We start from the raw sequence: 16599 nt of genomic DNA on the forward strand, positions 1-16599 counted from the left end.
ATAGGCATGAGCCACCACACCTGGCCGAAGTGTCTTTAAAATTCCACAGAGCTCTTCCTTGGTTCCTGCACAATCTCAAAGCCAATTGAAAGAATTGCCATACTATTGAAAAAGTCCAAATGCCCACCAATGGGAAAATGAATAAATTGTGATATATTCACACAGTGGAATATTATACAGCAGTTAAAATCATGGATTATAGTAAAATACAACAATATAGATGAATTTTATTAATACGATATTAAGTGAAAGAAGCTCAGATTACATATAGTATGATACCCTTTTATGAAGCTTAAAACAACTAAAATTTTAAATACATTTTGGGAACATAGGTAGATACAATATAATCATATAAAAGGAAGACAAGCAATGACCACAATGAAAAAGACTGGCAGTGCCAAGGGTGGACAAGGACATGGAGTGATAGAACTCTCATAGAGTGCAGTGGGAAGATAAATTGGTACAACACTTTGGAAAACTTTTTGGTAGTATCTACTAAAACTAAAGATACACAAATTCTATGATGTAGCAACTCCACTTCTAGGTATATATTCAACATACATTCACAAAAAGGCATGTTTAAGAAAGCTTATAGCTGAGGGTGGAGCAAGATATCTGAACAGAAGCCTCCACTGATGGATCCCCCCTGCAGGAACACCACATTTTAACAACTAACTACACAAAAAAGCACCATCAAAAGAAGTAAAAATCAGGTGAACAATCACAGCACCCGGTGTTAATTTCATATTGCTCAAAGAGGCACTGAGGAGGGTAGGAAAGACAGCCTTGAATCGCTGATACCACCCCTCCCCTATCCCCCCAGCAGTGGCTGTGTGGTGCAAGAGAAAATCTGTGCACTTTGGGGAAGGAGAGCACAGCGACTGGGCCACTTGGCATTGAACTCAGTGCTGACCTGTCACAGCAGAGAGAAAAGCTGTGCTGGGCTCAGCTGGCATTCGCTGAGGAGGAGGGAGCATTTGGACCAGCCCTAGCCAGAGGGCAATCACCCACCTAAGCAGTCGGAACTTGAGTTTCTGCAAGCCTCACCACCACGTGTTAAAGTGCTCTGGGGTCTTACATAAGCTTGAAAAGCGGTCTAGGACAAAAGGACTGTAATTCCTAACTAAGCAATTCCTAGTGCTGGGCTAGGCTTAACACTAGAGCCAGTGGACTAGGGCAGCAGGTGACCTAGGGAGACACCAGCCAGGGTGGCTAAGGGAGTGCTTGTTCCACCCATCTCCCAACCCCAGGTAACACAGCTCACAGCAACTAAAGTGACTCCTTCCTTCTGCTTAAGGAGAGAAGAGCAAAGAGTAAAGAAGACTTTGTCTTGCACCTTGGATACCAGCTCAGCCAAGGTAGGATAGGGCACCAGGCAGAGTCATAAGGCCTCCATTCCAGGCCCTAGTTCCTTGACAACATTTCTAGACATGCCCTGGGCCAGAAGGGAACTCACTGCCTTGAAAGGAATGAGCTAGTCCTGACAGAATATATCACCTGCTGACTAAAGAGCCCTTGGGCCCTGAATAACCAACGGTGATACCCAGCTAGTGTGCCATGGGCTTTGGGTGAGACTCTGAGACATGCTGGTTTCAGGTGTGACTTACTACCTTCCCAGCTGGGGTGGCAATGGCAAAAGATTCCTTCTGCTTGAGAAAAGTAAAGGGGATATTTTCTTGCTGGTACCTTAGGTACCAGTTCAGCCACAAGGGTGTGGAGCACCAAGCGGGCTCTTGGGTCCCGAGCCCAGGTGTAGGCTCCTAGACAGCATTTCTGGACCTGCCATGGGCCAGAGGGGAGCCCATTGCCTTGAAGGGTGAGTCCCAAGCCTGGCAGCATTCACCACAACCTGAGGTGCCCCTGGGCTTTAAATGAACATCTGCAGTGGCCAGGCAGAACTCCCCCTGAGCTAGTGGTGGTGGTGGCCACCAGGAGGGGCTCCTCTGCCTGTGGAAAGGTGAGGGAACAGTGAGAAGGACTTTGTCTTGTGGTTTAAGGGCCAGCTTAGATGCAGTAGAATAGAATGCCAGGTAGATTTCTAAGGTTGTTGGCTCAAATCCTGGCTCCCAACTGTGTCTCTGGACCCACCCAATGCCTGGGGGAACTCACTGCCCTTAAGGGAAGAACACAAGCCTGGTTGGCTTCTTCACTGCTGATGGCAGAGCCCTAGGGCACTGAGGTAGAACATAGATGGTAGCCAGGTAGTGGTTACTGCAGGCCTGGGGCAAGACCCAGTGCTGTGACGGCTTCAGGCCTAACCCAGCACAGTCCCAGTGGTAGTGGCCACAGGGAAGCTTGTGTCACCGCACCCCCAGCTCCAGGAACCTCAGCACAGAAAGAAAGGCTGTGTTTGTTTTGGAGGAAGTAAGGAGGGGAACGAGAGTCTCTGCCTGGTACTATAGAGAATTCTCCTGGGTCTTATCCAAGACCGCTATTTGGAAATACACAGTCAGAGGAGACAAAAGAAAAAAGAACAAAAAAGAATGAAGCACACCTAGAAGATCAAGAGAATGCCCTCAAAGGGACAAATCTAAGAGTTGCTGGTCTTAAAAAACAGGTAGAGAAATAGATAGGGGTAGAAAGTTTATTCAAAGGGATAATATCAGAGAACTTCCCAAGCCTAGAGAAAGACATCAGCATTCAAGAACAAGAAGGTAATAGAACATCAAGCAAATTTAACCCGAAGAAGACTACCTCAAGGCATTTAATAATCAAACTCCTGAAAGTCAAGGATAAAAAAGGATACTAAAAGAGCAACAGGAAAGAAGCATATAACATACAACAGAGTTCCAATATGTCTGGCAGAAGACTTTTCAGTGGAAACCTTATAAGCCAGGAGAGAGTGCCATGACATGTTTAAAGTGCTGAAGAAACAAGACCCAGTGATCTGTTGCCTATAAGAAACACATTTCACCTATAAAGATACACACAGGCTGAAAATAAAGGGATGGAAAAAGGTATTCCATGCCAATGGAAACCAAAAAAGAGCAGGACTAGCTATACTTATATCACATGAAATGATTTCAAGACAAAAATTGTAAGAAGAGATGAAGAAGGTCATTATATAATGATAAAGGGATCAATTCAGAAAGAGGGTATAACAATTTTAAATATATATGCAGCCAACACTGGAGCACCCAGATATACAAATCAATATTATTAGAGCTAAAGAAAGAGACCACAATACAATAATAGCTACAGACTTCAACACCCCACTTTCAGCGTTGGACTGATCTTCCAGACAGAAAGTCAGCAAAGAAACATCAGACTTAATCTGCAGTATGAAACAAATGGACCTAATAGATATTTACAGAACATTTCATCTAACAGCTACAGAATACACATTCTTCTCCTCAGCATGTGGATCATTCTCAAGTATAAACCGTATGTTGAGTCACAAAACAAGTCTTAAGGCATTCAAAAAATTGAAATAATATCAAGCATTGTCTTTGACCACAATGAAATAAAACTAGAAATCAATAACAAGAGGAAGTTTGGAAACTATACAGTCACGTGGAATTTAAACAACATGTTCTTGAATGACCAGTGGGTCAGTGAAAAAATTAAGAAGGAAATTTAAAAATCTCTTGAAGCAGATGATAATAGAAACATAACATACCAAAACCTATGCAATATAGTGAAAGCAGTACTCACAGGAAAATTGAAAGATATAAGTGCCTACATCAAAAAAGAAGAAAAACTTGCAATAAATAACCTAATGATGCATCTTAAAGAACTAGAAAAGCAAGAGCAAACCAAACTCAAAATTAGTAGAAGAAAAGAAATAATAAAGATCAGAGCAGAAATAAATGAAATTGAAATGAATAAAACAATAAAAAAAGATCAATTAAATGAAAGGTGGGTGTTTTGAAAAAACAAATAAAATTGACAAACCTTTAGCCAGACTAGGAAAAAATGAGAGAAGACCCAAATAAATAAAATCAGAGATGAAAAAGGAGACATTACAACTGATACCACAGAAATTCAAAGGAACATTAGAGGCTATTGTGAGCAAATATATGCCAATAAATTGGAAAACTTATAAGAAATTGATAAATTAATTGAAACATACAACCTACCAAGAGTGAACCATCAGGAAATCCAAAACCTGAACAGACCAATAAAAAGTAATGAAAACAAGGTCACAATAAAAAGTCTCCCAGTAAACACTGGGACCCAATGGCTTTACTGCTGAATTCTACCAAACATTTAAAGAAGAATGAATACCAGTCCTACTCAAACTATTCCAAAAAACAGAGGAGGAAGGAATACTTCCAAACTCATTGTATGAGGCCAGTAGTACCCTGATACCAAAACCAGACAAAGACACACACACACAAAAAAGAAAACTACAGGCCAACATCTCTGATGAATATTGATGCAAAAATCCTTTAAAAAATACTAACAAACCAAATTCAACAATACATTAAAAATATCATTCATCATGACCAAGTGGGATCTATCCTGTGGAAGCAAGGATAGTTCAACATACACAAATCAATCAGTGTGATACATCATAACAACAGAACGAAGGACAAAAATCGTATAATCGTTTTCAATTGACACTGAAAAAGCATTGGATAAAGTTCAACATCACTTTATGAGAAAAGCTCTCAAAAACCTGGGCATACCTGGACGTAATTCAACGTAATAAAAGCCATATAAAACAAACCCACAGCTAGTATCATACTGATTGTGAAAAAAATCTGGAAGCCTTTCCTCTAAGATCTGGAAGAGGACAAGGATGCCCACTTTCACCACTGTTATTAACATAGTACAGGAGTTCCTAGCTAGAGCAATCAGACAAGAGAAAGAAAGAAAGGTCATCCACATTAGAAAGAAAGAAGCCAAATTATCCTTGTTTGCAGAAGATATGATCTTATATTTAGAAAAACCTATAGACTCCACCAAAAAAACTATTAGAACCGATAAACAAATTCAGTAAAGTTGCAGGATACAAAATCAACATACGAAAACTAGTAGCATTTCTATATGCCAACAGTGAACAACTTAAAAAATAAATCAAAAAAGTAGTCCCACTTACAATAGTCACAAGTAAAATTAAATACCTAGGAATTAATCAAAGAAGTGAAAGATCTCTACAATGAAAACTATAAAACACTGATGAAAGAAATTGCAGAGGACACAAAAAAAGGAAATATATTCCATATTCATGGATTGGAAGAATCAGTATTGTTAAAATGTTCATACTGCCCAAAGCAATAAAAGATTTAAGGCAACTCCTATCAAAATACCAATAACATTCTTCACAGAAATAGAAAAAACAATCCTAAAATTTATATGGAACCACAAAAGACCCAGAATAGCCAAAGCTATGCTGAGCAAAAAGAATAAACCTGAGGAATCACATTATCGACTTTCATATTATGCTACAGAAGTATGGTAACCAAAACAGCGTGGTACTGGAATAACAACAGACACATAGCTCAGTGGAACAGAATAGAGAACCCAGAAACAAATCCACACACCTACAGTGAACTCGTTTTTGACAAAGGTGCCAAGAACATGCATTGGAGAAAAGACTGTCTCTTCAATAAATGGTGCTGAGAAAATTGGATATCCAAATGCAGAAGAATGAAACTAGACCTCTGTCTCTCACCATATACAAAAATCAAATCAAAATGGACTAGATACTTAAATATAAGACCTCAAACTATGAAACTACTAAACAAAAACATTGGGGAAGCTCTCCAGAACATTGTAGTGGGCAAAAATTTCTTGAGTAACACTCCAGAAGCACAGGCAGCCAAAGCAAAACTGGATAAATGGGATCACATCCAGTTAAAAACCTTCTGCACAGCAAAAGAAACAATCAACAAAGTGAAGAGACAACCCACAGAATGGGGGAAAATATTCGCAAACTAGCCATCTGACAAGGGATTAATAACCAGAATATTACAAGCTCTAACAGCTCTATAGGAAAAACATCTAATAATCTGATTTAAAATGGGTAAAAGATCTGAATAGACCTTTCTCAAAAGAAGACATACAAATGGCAAACAGGAATATGAAAAGGTGCTCAACATCACTGATCATCAATGAAATGCAAATCAAAACTACAGTGAGATATCATCTCACCCCAGTTAAAATGGCTTTTATCCAAAAGACAGGCAATAATGAATGCTGGCAAGGATGTGAAGAAAAGGGAACTTTCATACGCTGTTGGTGGGAATGAAAATCACTATAAGCACTATGCAGAACTGTTTGGAGGCCCCTCAAAAAACTAAAAATAGAGCTACCATACAATCCAGTAATCCCACTGCTAGGTATATATACCCCAAAGAAAGGAAATCAGTATATCAAAGGGATATCTGCACTTCCATGTTTGTTGCAGCATTATTCACAAAAGCCAAGATTTGGATGCAACCTAAGTGTCCATCGAAAAATGAGTGGATACAAAAAATGTGTTACATAAACACAATGGAGTACTATTCCATCATAAAAAAAAAATGAGATCCTGTCATTTGCAGCAACATGAATGGAACTGGAGATCATTATGTTAAGTGAAGCAAGCCAGGAAGATGGACTTTGCATGTTCTAACTTATTTGTGAGAGCTAAAAATTAAAACAATTGAACTCATGAACATTGAGAGTAGAAAGATGGTTACCAGAGGCTGGAGAGGGTAGTCGGGGAGTGGGGAGGAAGCAGGGGTGGTTAATGGGTACAAAAAGTAGTTAGAAAGAATGAATAAGACCTAGTATTTGATAGTACAACGGGATGACTATAGTCAATAATAATTTAATTATACATTTTTAAATAACTAAAAGAATATAATTGGATTGTTTGTAACACAAAAGATAAATGCTTGAGGGGATGGATACCCCATTTACCATGATGTAACTATTACAAATTACATGCCTTTATCAAAATATCTCAGGTACCCCAGAAATATATATACCTGCTGTGTACCCACAAAAATTTAAAATTAAAAAAAGAAAGTTCATAGCAGCACTGTTCATTAAAACCCCAAAGTGTTCATTAGCAGGAGAATGGATAGGTAATGTGTGGTAGAATCATAGGAAAATACTATACAATAATGAGAAAAAACAAACTATGGTTACATACAATATAGATGAATCTTGCAAGTATGTTGGACAAAAGAAGCCAGATACTACATAATTCCACTTATATAAATTTCAAAAACAGGAAAATCCCATCTTTGATGGTAGAAGTCAGAGTACTGGTCATCTTTGGGGAAGGTAATGACTCTAGGGAGGCATGAGTGGGGGCTCCGGAGTTCTGGTTCTGTTTTTTGATTTGGATGCTGGTTACATGAATGTTTACATTGTGGAAATTCTTGTATGATTTGTGCATATCTGATGTCTATCATACTTCAATTAAAATTTTATTTTAAGAGTGAGAGAAAGATAAGGGAGATAAAGATAAGGGAGTAAAAATAGATAATAACAAAAAGGTTGGAAGATAAGTATCAATAAGCATAGTTTTCAAAATATATTTCAAAGGATATACAGTATGAATAGGTGGTAAAATCTAAGTAAAATCTTTTTTGCAATGTTTTTCATGTTTAACGTTTATGTCCATTCATATAGCCATTGTTTTAATAACATTCTACCACATATTTTCTGGTTTAAAAGTAATATACTTGTCTGAGTGTATCCATGGAGGATTGGTTCAGGACCCCCTCAGATACCAAAATCTGCAGATGCTCAAGTCTCTTATATAAAATGGCATAGTATTTGCCTATAACTTATCCGCATCCTCCTGTATATTTTAAATTATCTCTAGATTACTTACAATATCTAATATAATGTGAATGCTCCATAAATAGTTGTTATACTCTATTGTCTAGGGACTAATGACAAGAAAAAAAGTCTGTACATGTTCAGTATGGATACAGCCATTCATCTTTTCCAAATATTTTCAATCTGCAGTTGACTGAATCCATGGCTGCAGAACCCACATGTATGGAGGACCAAGTGTACATGTTTATTTTATTAAATTTCAAAAACAAAAAATAAAACAGGGAAGAAACCAGAATTCCATCAATGAGATCTAATCATCCTTAACATTTCGGTGTGTATCCTACCAGTCTTTCTGTCTTATGATTTATGAAGTTTTTAAAAGGATGGGGTGAGGAGAGAAGCAAGGAATGATCGGCATGTGGTTGAGGGTAATGGCTTCTTTAGTGCCAACATGGCACATGTATACATATGTAACAAACCTGCACGTTGTGCCAATGTACCCTAGAACTTAAAGTATAATAATAAAAAAAAAGATGCACAAGAACAGGATGTAATACAGGAACCCACCGGTAGGTTACTATGGGTGTTTTTTGTTTTAGGTGGTAGATTAATTATTAAAAATAACTTAGGAAATAAAAGTGGGCCAGGTCTGGACCAAGAATGAGGATGTATCACCAACAAAGGATTATGATTAATCCAATTTTGTGCACCTGCGGTCCAATTAAAACTAAAAGAATTCTCATAATAAATAGATTCTGTGCTGTAATTGAAAGTAAGTTTAGTCCTCTGAAGTCCTAAACTGACATTTTAAAGACAAACTGTGCACTGACAAATCAGGGGGAAAAAAATTACTTCCCTTTTCAGTAAGAAGAAGCTTGCCCTTTGATTACTAAACCTCACATAGTTTTACAATGATTTGTGAATTCCAGCTCCTGTTCATGATAACATTGGCCATAATGATTCAAACGTTCATGTGTCAGAACGTTTCAATGTAAACCAGATAAACTTCCCAGGTCCCTTCTATCTCTAAAATTCTGTATTTTAGATTAATGACCTGATGTGTCTACCCACTCAATTAATAAAGCAAGAATGACTTTTCCAGACCCTTTCCTGTTAATTACACAGAGAGTTTCAACTGGGGACAGTTCTTATTGCTCACAGCAAAAATCCAGATTTATTGGTTTGTTTTCGTGTTTATATCCCTGTTGCTCTTAATAAAAATGAAAGGTTTAATGTGGTGAGGAAATCAGGGTAAAATATGTGCAAGAATTTAAAATAATGCACATGTAATGTTAGAACACTAAAATGCATGCTTTTGGTTTCTATTTTAGCTACAGCGGAGCCACAGATTTGGCTTACAGCTTCCTAACACTCAAAGAAGGAAACAGGAGAAGAGAGAAGATTTGTAATGCCTATAAAATAATTTTGGCCAGGTTTTCCAAAGAAAACCAGAATTTCCATGTGCTTAGAAAGATGTCCCCATGATGTGCTAGAACAGGCTTCTATCGGCTCTTGAGAGCCGATGGTTAAATATTCAGAATTTTTACAAATATGTTGTTAAACCATTGGTAGCTTGAAACTGACCATGGTGGAACTATTTAGCATACACCACAAGTCAGGTCTTGTTTTTCTTTTAGAAGCTAGATTATCAGCACACCACCACATGTCCCCAGTGGTCCTCAGACAGAGACACTGTGTGAGGTCAGGAGAGTTGCAAGTGGATGGGGAAAGGCTCAGTGTACAACTTTCTATGTACAATAGAAACCCATCCCTCAGGAGTAGCAGAGAACAGAAACATATGCCTGAGACCAGAGAATGACTTCAAAGTTACATCAGCAGTCACCCACCCCACCTGAGTCCTTCTTTCCAATAATACCCTTTGGAATTTCATACCTGGGATTACAAAACCTGCTATGCCCTTTGAGGGGCAGACATATCTCCCCATTCAAAGATACACCTAAACAAATGCGAGAATCTCAGATTACAAACTTTATGCTTTCCACTCAGTCAGCACTTCCAAGCCCATGTTTCACGGCATCATGAAAAGTGTCCTTCCGGGAAGAAAAAAAGTGTCCCATAACAAAATGAGCAATAATCTTTATTGCAGGACTTCTCAGAGCCTTTAAGGAGGCATATGTGCTCCTGTGGCAGAGTGTACATTAGTTCCCAATCTTGTTTTACCCCAGAACACTTCCTAGTGACACATCTTGGGACATCAGACTGACAAACGCCACCCTGGGTAGTCAGGGTTCCTTATGATTTGGAGAGGCAATCCCAGGATGTTATTCCACAGAAATGTTTCTTTTATGTAGGACTTGAGGCTCTGGCATTTTTCTTTATGAAAACATGAGTTGCATATCTTCGCTTTTCAAATGAACCATTTCATTAACTCTGTTGGTGTTCATACATCCATCAGCAGAGCTGACTTAAGGCATAAAGGAAACAGTTCAGGACAAGAAGTTTCTTAACTTCCTGTGGGCTATGTCGCCAGAAACTCACTCAGTCCTATGTGGACACAGAGTTTGTTATGTTGCGGGCAGTACACACGAGTATGCACCCACTCAACCATCATCATGGAGCCCCTCCATGTTCCAGGCCGTGGATGGGACAGACCTGGCCCTGTCTTCAAGGAGCTCAGGATGCAGCATTAATGAATGTCAGCTTCCTCTATTTACAGCCTTTCTTTGCTTTGTCTAGGCTTCTGTCTCCCCACTTTGCTCTGTGCCCTGTGCTGCTCCTCACCACTCTTGTTCATCCTTTTCCCTCCCTTCCCTGATAGCTTTTTCCAATGACTCACAAGAACCCACCCAGCTCAGCTGCTTTTCATTATGCTCCTGTCTTTGCATTTTTCCAACTCAATTAAGCCATTACCAGAACTAAATGAGGCATGGACTCCCCAAAAGTCACACCTGTTGTCAGGGAGATGGAGGGCAAGACCGTGTGCAGCTGGCAGGCAGACAGCAGAAGCCGGGCTTGGGCTTGCGGGAGGCAGCCAAGGGTGACCGGACAATTTGTGTTTCCCCCAGTGCCGAAAGAGGGCCCTCATTTTAAAACAACATGTGCCTTGCTTTGGTACAGAAGGAATGAAGTCTGATATAGAACTAGGGATGGCCGTATTGGTGATGGCAGGTAAGAGTCCCTAATTCTTTGGCAAATGTGCACCAGCTGTGTATAGAAACCCACATTGTGGATGTCTCTTCAGCAAGAGGTAAAGGAAGCTGCAACTACAGCCAGGCACATGAGTTTGGTGATTATTGATTAAACTTTTTCAGGTTTATTTTTCCTGTTCACCCTCATTAAAACATACACATTTCACCTTTCTGCAATAGTGGCATCAAACCCTACTGTTAGTATCCTTACGATCATTGTGACGAAAGAGAGTAAAGATTACAGTACAATAAACCAGAGACATAGCAGTGTACTCACGTTATGGAGATAAATTCTATTGGAAATCAAATTTGGTCTTATAATTCTCTTTTTTCTAGGCAACCTAGAATTTTTTTTTTTTTTTTTGCCATCTAGGAATTCAAAAATAGTAGCTTTTGAGCTTGCTGTGCCTTTAATTTACTGAGTGATTTTATGTTCAGAAGGTCTGCGCCTGGGTTTTCTCTGTTTGAAATGTGAGCAAAATCATTCTGCTCTAGAGATTCACAATTTCCAGAAATGTTGAGGCCAAGAGGTGAGAGTAGGGGTGGTTTTTATTTGGAAAAAAATTGAAATGTGGCAGTGTTCACTCTTGACATTGTTTTGCTATCCTCTGTTAACTTGTCTTGACTCCGGAACTTGGATTAGCCACATAGCTACTCTTTGGACAACAAGTTCAACAGACATTTTTAGAGCATCCATTTAGTACCAGGTTCTTTGTTTGATGCTGAGGATGCAGCTATGATCATGGAGAAGCCTCTGCCTACAGGAACCATCAGTCTCGTGGGGTGACCCCTTCCTTGTCCTGTCCAGGAATTGCCCAACCAGCCTCTGGTCTTTACTGTGTACACTTCATACATTTGTTCAACGAATATTTGTGAATCATTTGTGCCAGGTGCTGTGCTGGGTGCTAGGCAACAATGGTGAAGAAAAGAGACAGGCCTTGGCCTCATGAAGTTTCTGGTCCCCACCTTGACTTAATTCTCTTTCCCAGCAATCACCAGAGAATATCACTATTTGCTCTGTGCTCCCTCAACACTTAAACCATGCCTCTTTATAACATTTAGATCACCGTCCTTATAATGCGCCTTTCTGTCTCTTTTTAAACCTTGAGCACCTTGAAGGCAAAAATTTCAACTTTCTTTCCCTAGTGTCTTGCACTCCCTGGTATCTAGCACATAGAGAGCTCAATAAATGTTTTTTGAATGAGTAAATCATTGCACGAATTTATAACTTCATGAACCCATGGAACCCATTGACTGGTCTGCCCTCATCTCCAATCCTTGGCTGAAAAGCCTAACAAGCCATTATCTGTCCGTACTGAAACACTCCTCCTGATGTCAAGAACCTTCTAAACATAAAACCACCTGGTGCACGGATCATTTCTTCTTCCAAGATGTATCTGCCATTGAGAGAAAGAACAAATACTAGCTTCAGCTTTGTTTGTAATACTCATTTGCAGGAAGGCAAACATGATTATATATGATTTAAATGGAATAAATGTATAGTAAGGAGAACAAATGAGTTTATTTGTGATTCTTTGCTAGATACTGTTGGAGATAACTACAGTAAGAAAAAATATATATAATAACAGTAGTTTAAACCAGCCAGAAGCCTTTTTTCTCTGTCAGGCAAAAGTCCAGGAATAGTTCAATATTAAGGTTCTGCTCTATGAAAAGCTTAGCTCATGGCACCATCATTTCCTAGGTTGTAGCTCCTTGTTCAAGATGGTCTCTAGCTGTCATATCCACCTCCGTGCAGCAGAATAGAGGAAGCGGGGAGAAGGGATAAGGGGCAACCAGGAGTCAAGTACAAAGAAAGTAAAGCTTTTACAACATGGAAGGTGGAAGGTGATGGGAGCTGGACAAAGGCACTGGCCACAGGAGTGTGTAGGAGAAGGCATAGTGGGAAGCAATGGCAGAATCACAGGACCAGGAGACTGGATGTTGGAGGACAGGGAGATGGAGGATCTAGAATGACCCTCAGCTTTGGAAGCAAATTCGACCCTGACAACTGAACTCAAAAGGGTGGTTTGAAGAATATGTTAGACTGAGAGAGTTAACTGCTACAAATTGACCCCAAATCTCTCCTTCCTCTATTCCTTATTGCCATTAATTTTCTGTTGAATGAACTAATTAAGTTAATAAACTCCAAGTAGTTAATATTTCACAGGAAAAATTTAACAGGTCTCAGTGACTAACCCTAGCCAGTTATAATGTTCTCTCTCCTACCTAATTTAGTCCATGGGACTCCTTAAAATTCTGAGTTCTTAAGGCATTCTTAAGTCAAGTGCCAAAACTGCTCACTCGAGTAAGCTGAATATACAAAGAATCTATTTCCCTATCTAGAAAGTGGACTTGGTATTACCCTCATTACAAAATTGTTGTGAAGTTCAAAATACATAGAATGTTTAAGGGATCTGGCACAATGCCTGGATCAATAAATGCTAGTTTCTGTCTCTTTCCAAAGTACTTTCTTTTTTAATGCTTTTATTCGATAAACATTTATTCAGCATTTACTATTTCAGACACTGTACGAAGTAAGTGCTGCAGGGCAAAGTTGAATTTAGAAAAAAAGTTACTTTTTTTTTTTCCACTTCTGAGTGTTAAGGTAAATTCTGATCATTTAGCCCAGCATGTCTACCCCCTGGACTGAGAGCTCCTGAGGATATAAACATGCATGTGTGTGTCGCCTTTATATTCCCAGCACATGTACTTATTAAATGTATGAGTGAACATATGACCAGGGTCCAAGGAATGAGGCCAAAAATCTAAAAGCAGGACTGTCGCCTTTATATTCCCAGCACATGTACTTATTAAATGTATGAGTGAACATATGACCAGGGTCCAAGGAATGAGGCCAAAAATCTAAAAGCAGGACTAGGGTCAGAAAACTGGGATGGTCATGGATGTTCAGACATTACAGGAGGAGATTCCATGAAAACTGAGCGTCTGCTGGGGTCATCCTTCCACCTGAGGCCCAGCACACGCTGCTAGGAATGCTGTTGGAGGAGAAGGTGGAATTCCTAAGGAGCAAGAGGCACCATATGACAATGATTAAGAGATTGAGCTCTGGAATCAGACATTTATGAACATAACTGTAATAAAGTGTGATGAACCTTCCAAGAGGGAAGCTCCAAGATCCAAGACATAAGAGACTATGTTCTTACAGGTGGACCTCCCTCACCTAAGGGTTCAGGGAAGTCCTCCTTCAAGAGCCTTGCAAATTGCTTACTGCACAACTGAGGGGTTAATGTGGGCTGAAATCCAACCTGTGTTCCACTAAAGCTGTGCACGTTGACTCAAAGCCATGTGCTCCCCAGAAGGAGCTCTTTTCCTCATTCACCCGAAGGCCTACAGTTCACCCAGAAATGCCCTGCAATTAAGGACATCTGAAAGCTCAAAGATAAGTAGATGTTTTCCAGGCCAAGTTTAGGCCAGAGGGACCAAGGAGGGGAACAGCAAGTGTGAGATCTGAGCATTTTAAAAGCCTGATGTACTTGAGGAACTGAAAGAAGTTCAGCAAGGTTGGAGTGTGACATACAAAGAGAAGACTAACAAGAGTGGAAGGCTATTCATTAAAGCCAGTATTTTCTATGAGTTTACTAGTTACATTGTGCTAATGGCTCTCCGTGCATTATTTTGTTTAGATCACAGACATTAAGTGACTTGCCCAAAGTCATATTAGAAAGTAGTGGAACTATGATTCAAAGCCAGGTGTGAATCCAGAGCCTGTGCTCCAAAGCACTTGTCCTGTGGCATCCAAAGATTTGCAAATTGCAAAAGAGCAAAACTGGAGATGAGAATGCCAGTTAAGAAATAGCTGCAGAAATCCAGGTTAAAAATGACGGCAGGGCCAGGCATGGTGGCTCACACCTGCAACCCTAGCATTTTGAGAGGCCAAGGTGGGAGGATCACTTGAGCCTAGGAGTTCAAGGCCAGCTGTGGACAACAGAGTGAGACCCATCTCTATAAAAAAAAAAAACATTTAGCCAGGTGTGGGTAGCATGTGTTTGTAGTCCCAGCCACTCAAGAGGCAGAGGTGAGAGGACTGCTTGAGTCCGGGAGGTTGAGGTTGTAGTGAGCTGTGATGGCGCCACTGCATTCCAGCCTGGGCGACAGAGCCAGATTCTGTCAGAAAGAAATAGAAAAAGAAAGAGAGAAAGAAAGAAAGAGAGAGAGAGAAAGAAAGAAGAAAGAAAGAAGGAAGGAAGGAAGGAAAGAGAAAGAAAGAAAGAAAGAAAGAAAGAAAGAAAGAAAGAAAGAAAGAAAGAAAGAAAGAAAGAAAAGAAGGGAGGGAGGGAGGCAAGGAAGGAAGGGAAAGAGAGAGAGAGAAGAAAGAAGGCGGGGAGGGGAGGGGAGAGGGACAAAGAAAAAGAAAAACAAATAAATGATGGTGGACTAAAAATCGTCTTGGAAATGGCGAGGAGTAAATGGATTCCAGAGAGAATTAAGAAGCAGAATCTACAGGACTTAGGGATTGTGTAAATATGAAGGACAATGATGAGAACAGAAAGGAGGAAAAGATGGCTCCTTATTTTGTGTCTCTGTGGATGGCATGTAATCTTCTAAGATAGAAAACAGTGAAGGAGAAACAAGTCCGGTAGGGAGGTAAGTTTAGGGCCTGTTAAATTCAAAGAATCTGTGGAACATTCATGTGGCAGTGTCCAGTTGGCAGTCCAGTGCTTGGCCCTGAGCCTCAAGACAGGCTGGATATTTAGCCCCATTAACCTGTAATTGGTAATTGACTCACAGGGTGAGTGAGATAGGGTGCAGAGTGAGAAGAGCAGAGTTTCTACTCTACTAATCATAGTATAGCAGGAGGGCTTTCTCCTATATCCAGCTGTTGATCTTTGTAAAACACAATCTAATCCATGATTTCTCTGAATTTTGTATAAGAACTGTTCTTAAAAGGCTTACAGAGTGTCATATTACAAACTGAAACCAGAGACCTGCACAAAAAAAGGAGACTATCATAAAAAATAAAGAATAAGTGGTCTTTTCCAACATTTTTGTTTGGTTCAAAGTCAGATTTAAGCTTAAATATGACTCATTCTCTATTTTCTTTCTTTTTTTCTGAGACAGAGTTTCACTCTTGTTGCCCAGTCTGAAGTGCAATGGCACAATCTCGGCTCACTGCAACCTCCACCTCTCAGATTCAAGCAATTCTCCTGCCTCAGCCTCCCAAGTAGCTGGGATTACAGGCGTATGCCACCACGTCCAGCTAATTTTGTATTTTTTTAGTACAGACAGGGTTTCACCATGTTGGTCAAGCTGATCTTGAACTCCTGACCTCAGGTTATCCACCTGCCTCAGCTTCCCATAGTGCTAGGATTACAGGCGTGAGCCATTGCACCCAGCTTCATTCTATATTTTCTATAAGAACTTACATGCTGAATAAAATATCGCTAATATTATTATAACAAAAGGAGTTGCTGCTACTAATAGGCCAAATTTATGCCTCATTCACACAGGAAAATGAATGGATTAAAATCCAGCATCAGCACCAGTGGAGGTCTTAGGTTATCAAGGGCCTCTTTAAAATTTGACCTCTCATAACCTAACATAGTTCTTCCCCAATATGGGCAATTGACGTTTCCTGTATTTTACATGAAGTGCTATAAAAATGTGACTCCAAGCCAGGCCTTTTCAGTCTGCCACCCCTAGGCCCCTCTAAATGGAAATTCTGAGCCACCTTGGTTGCAGTGGTCATAACAAGATGGGATTGAGG

General features: G+C 39.9%; 1 protein-coding gene across 2 annotated transcripts in view; it reads left to right on the top strand.

The window, feature by feature from the left end:
- The window catches only part of CASR (calcium sensing receptor), a 107782-nt gene that overhangs the window by 53888 nt on the left and 37295 nt on the right, over positions 1–16599 (top strand). The gene's annotated exons all lie outside the window — the stretch shown is intronic.

This window comes from Gorilla gorilla, chromosome 2 (assembly GCF_029281585.2).
Source record: "Gorilla gorilla gorilla isolate KB3781 chromosome 2, NHGRI_mGorGor1-v2.1_pri, whole genome shotgun sequence".
Taxonomy (NCBI): Eukaryota; Metazoa; Chordata; class Mammalia; order Primates; family Hominidae; genus Gorilla; species Gorilla gorilla.